Source organism: Arachis hypogaea, chromosome 10 (genome assembly GCF_003086295.3).
Source record: "Arachis hypogaea cultivar Tifrunner chromosome 10, arahy.Tifrunner.gnm2.J5K5, whole genome shotgun sequence".
Taxonomy (NCBI): domain Eukaryota; kingdom Viridiplantae; phylum Streptophyta; class Magnoliopsida; order Fabales; family Fabaceae; genus Arachis; species Arachis hypogaea.
Genome location: NC_092045.1, coordinates 61,995,914 through 62,000,774, shown reverse-complemented (window position 1 = coordinate 62,000,774; position 4,861 = coordinate 61,995,914). Strand labels below are relative to the sequence as shown.

Here is a 4,861-nt window from a genome sequence, read left to right as displayed (position 1 = left end):
GAAATTAAGTTTGGTATTATCTGGTTATTTGTTCTATTTATTTATTTATTTATTTAGTATTATTTTTATTTCTTTACACAGGTTACCTCACTGGGAATTCTCTGCACTCTGACGTAGAGATTCCCATTCTTTCTTGTTTTCTGTGTTCAAGAATCAACATGCCTAACTAGGAAAGTCAATAACACTATCTGAAATTCTAAGTTCCTAGAGAAGCCAATCACTCTAAACTTCAAAGGAAAAAGTGAGATGCCAAAACTGTTCAGAAGCAAAAAGCTACAAGTCCCGCTCATCTAATTAAATTAATATTCATTGATATTTTGGACTTTATAGTATATTCTCTTCTTTTTATCCTATTTGATTTTCAGTTGCTTGGGGACAAGCAACAATTTAAGTTTGGTGTTGTGATGAGCGGATAATTTATACGCTTTTTGGCATTGTTTTCATATAGTTTTTAGTAAGTTTGAGCTACTTTTAGGGATGTTTTCATTAGTTTTTATGTTAAATTCACATTTCTGGACTTTACTATGAGTTTGTGTGTTTTTCTGTGATTTCAGGTAAATTCTGACTGAAATTGAGGGATTTGAGCAAAACTCTGAAGAAGGCTGACAAAAGGACTGCTGATGCTGTTGGATTCTGACCTCCCTGCACTCGGAATGGATTTTCTGGAGCTACAGAACTCCAATTGGCGCGCTCTCAACGGCGTTGGAAAGTAGACATCCAGAGCTTTCCAGCAATATATAATAGTCCATGCTTTATTCGAAGAATGACGACGTAACTTGGCGTTGAACGCCAAGTTCATGCTGCTGTCTGGAGTTAAACGCCAGAAAAACGTCATGATCCGGAGTTGAACGCCCAAAACACGTCATAACCTGAAGTTTGACGCCAAGATATGCCTTAGCACGTGAATTCATCAAGCTCAGCCCAAGCACACACCAAGTGGGCCCCGGAAGTGGATTTATGCATCAATTACTTACTCATGTAAACCCTAGTAGCTAGTCTAGTATATATAGGACATTTGTCTATTGTATTAGACATCCTGGATTGTATTTTGATCCTGTGATCACGTTAGAGAGGGCTGGCCATTCGGCCATGCCTGAACTCTTTGCTTATGTATTTTCAACGGTGGAGTTTCTGCACACCATAGATTAAGGGTGTGGAGCTCTGCTGTACCTCAAGTATTAATGCAATTCTATTATCTTTTATTCAATTCTCTCTTATTCTTATTCCAAGATATTCATTCGTACCCAAGAACATGATGAATGTGATGAGTCAGATTACCCTCATTATCATTCTCACTTATGAATGCGCGTGATTGACAACCATGTCCGTTCTACATGCAACAGAGCTTGAATGCGTATCTCTTAGATTCCCCAACAGAATCTTCGTGGTATAAGTTAGATAGTTGGCGGCATTCATCTGGATCCAGAAAGTCCAACCTTGTCTGTGGTGTTCCGAGTAGGATCCTGGGAGTCCGGAAAGTCCAACCTTGTCTGTGGTGTTCCGAGTAGGATTCCGATCATGAATGACCGTGACGTGCTTCAAACTTTAACCTGCTGGGCGTTGGTGACAGACGCAAAAGAGGGATTCTATTCCAGTAGGAGCGGGAACCAACCGGTGATTAGCCGTACTGTGACAGAGTGCGTTGCATAGTTTTCACTGCGAGGATGGGATGTAGCCATCAGCCACGGGTGATGCCTCCAGACTGGTTAGCTGTGCGAGTGACAGCCGCACAGGTTATTTCCCCGTGAGGAATGAAAGTAGCCACAGTTGATGGTGAACCCCTATACAAAGCTTGCCATGGAAAGGAGTAAGAAGGATTGAGTAGAAGGAGTAGGAGAGCAGGCGTCCAAGAGCTCTACAGCATCTCCATCCGCTTATCTGAAATTCCTACCAATGAATCTGCATAAGTCTTCTATCCCTTTTATTATTCCTTTTTATTTATTATAATTACAATTCCTCTTTTTTCTGCCTGACTGAGATTTGCAAGGTGACCATAGCTTGCTTCATACCAACAATCTCTGTGGATTCGACCCTTACTCACGTAAGGTTATTACTTGGACGACCCAGTACACTTGCTGGTTAGTTGAACGAGATTGTGAAGAAAATAAACAATGCCCTCAGAGTATACATCTTTTATAAATACATACAAGTGATCACAATTTCGTCCACCAAGTTTTTGGCGCCGTTGCCGGGGATTATTTGAATTACAATTACGTGCAACTACAACACCAAGTTTTTCTGATCCGGCAACAACACCAAGTTTTTGGCGCCGTTGCCGGGGATTGTTCGAGTATGGACAACTGACGGTTCATCTTGTTGCTCAGATTAGGTAATTTTCTTTTCAAAAATCTTTTTCAAAATTTTTTTTCTTTTATTTTTCGTTTTTCTAAACTTTATTTTCGAAAAAAAATCAATAAAAATACAAAAAAATTAGAAAATCATAAAAATCAAAAATATTTTGTGTTTCTTGTTTGAGTCTTGTGTTAATTTTTAAGTTTGGTGTCAATTGCATGATTTTAAAAAAATTTTTCTTGCATTTTTCGAAAATCCCATGCATTCATAGTGTTCTTCATGATCTTCAAGTTGTTCTTGATAAGTCCTCTTGTTTGATCTTGATGATTTCTTGTTTTGTGTCTTTTGTTGTTTTTCATGTGCATTTTTGCATTCATATTTTCCATGCATTCAAAATTTCTAAGTTTGGTGTCTTGCATGTTTTCTTTGCATCAAAATTTTTCAAAATTATGTTCTTGATGTTCATCATGATCTTCAAAGTGTTCTTGGTGTTCATCTTGACATTCATAGCATTCTTGCATGCATCTTGTGTCTTGATCCAAAATTTTCATGTTTTGGGTCATTTTTGTGTTTTTCTTCAAAAATTGATTTCAAAAATATCTTTTCCTTATTTTCCTCCAAAATTTCGAAATTTTGGGTTGACTTGGTCAAAAATTTTTCAAAATTAGTGTTTCTTACAAGTCAAGTCAAAATTTCAAATTTTAAAAAAAATCTTATCTTTTCAAAATCTTTTTCAAAAATCATATCTTTTTCATTTTTTTTAGCATTTTCGAAAATTTCAAAAATATTTTTCAAAATATTTTCAAAATCTTTTTCTTATCTTTTTATCAAATTTTCGAAAATTAGCTAACAATTAATGTGATTGGTTCAAAAATTTGAAGTTTGTTACTTTCTTGTTAAGAAAGGTTCAATCTTTAAATTCTAGAATCTTATCTTGTAGTTTCTTGTTAGTTAAGTAATTTTAAAAATTAAATCTTTTTCAAAATATCTTTTTCAAAATATATCTTTTTATCTTTTATCTTATCTTTTTCAAAAATTTTATCTTTTTCAAAATTTAATTTCAAAATATCTTATCTAACTTCTTATCTTCTTATCTTTTTCAAAATTTGAGTTCAAATCTTTTTCAATCAACTAACTAACTTTTTGTTTGTTTCTTATCTTTTTCAAAACCACCTAACTACTTTTCCCTCTCTAATTTTCGAAAATTCTCCCTCTCTTTTTCAAAAATTCTTTTTGTTTTAAATTTTAATCTTAAACTTATTTCATCTTTAATTTTCGAAAATCACTAACCATTTTTTTTAAAATTATTTTCGAAAATTTCTTTTTCTTTTCTTCTTCTATTTAATTATTTAATTACTAACACTTCTCTTCACCTCTCTTCATCCAAATCCGAACCTCCTTCTTCATTCTTCTACCCCCTTCTTCTTCTACTAACACAAAGGAATCTCTATACTGTGACATAGAGGATTCCTTTTTCTTTTCTTGTTTTCTTCTCTTTCTTATGAGCAGGAACAAGGATAAAGGCACTCTTGTTGAAGCTGATCCAGAACCTGAAAGGACTCTGAAGAGAAAATTAAGAGAAGCTAAATTACAACAATCCAGAAACAACCTTTCAGAAATTTTCGAACAGGAGAAGGACATGGCAGCCGAAAATAATAATAATAATGCAAGGAGAATGCTTGGTGACTTCACAAAGCCAACATCCAAGTTTGATGGAAGAAGCATCTCCATTCCTGCCATTGGAGCCAATAACTTTGAGCTTAAGCCTCAACTAGTTGCTTTAATGCAACAAAACTGCAAGTTTTATGGACTTCCATCTGAAGATCCTTATCAGTTCTTAACTGAATTCTTGCAAGTCTGTGACACTGTAAAGACGAATGGAGTTAATCCTGAAGTCTACAGACTCATGCTTTTCCCTTTTGCTGTAAGAGACAGAGCTAGAATATGGTTGGATTCACAACCTAAGGACAGCCTGAACTCTTGGGATAAGCTGGTTACTGCCTTCTTAGATAAGTTCTTCCCTCCTCAAAAGCTGAGCAAGCTGAGAGTGGATGTTCAAACCTTCAAACAAAAAGATGGTGAATCCCTCTATGAAGCTTGGGAAAGATACAAGCAGTTAACCAAAAGATGTCCATCTGACATGTTTTCAGAATGGACCCTATTAGATATATTCTATTATGGTCTCTCTGAATTTTCGAAAATGTCATTGGACCATTCTGCAGGTGGATCTATCCACCTGAAGAAAACGCCTGAAGAGGCTCAAGAACTCATTGACATGGTTGCAAACAACCAGTTCATGTATACCTCTGAGAGGAATTCCGTGAATATTGGGGTCCCTCAGAAGAAAGGAGTTCTTGAAATTGATGCTCTGAATGCCATACTGGCTCAGAACAAAGTGTTGACTCAACAGGTCAACATGATCTCTCAAAATCTGAATGGATTGCAACATGCATCCAACAGTACTAGAGAGGTAGCTTCTGAAGAAGCTTATGATCCTGAGAACCCTGCCATGGCAGAGGTTAATTATCTGGGTGAACCATATGGAAATACCTATAACCCATCATGGAGA

General features: G+C 35.8%; 1 non-coding gene across 1 annotated transcript; it reads right to left on the bottom strand.

Annotated features, from left to right (window-relative positions):
- Nucleotides 1–4,330: 4,330 nt before the first annotated feature.
- LOC112719410 (small nucleolar RNA R71) lies at nucleotides 4,331–4,434 on the bottom strand. The gene has a single exon (XR_003161713.1). It is a non-coding gene; the product is annotated as a small nucleolar RNA R71 (small nucleolar RNA).
- Between the last annotated feature and the right edge of the window lie 427 nt (nucleotides 4,435–4,861).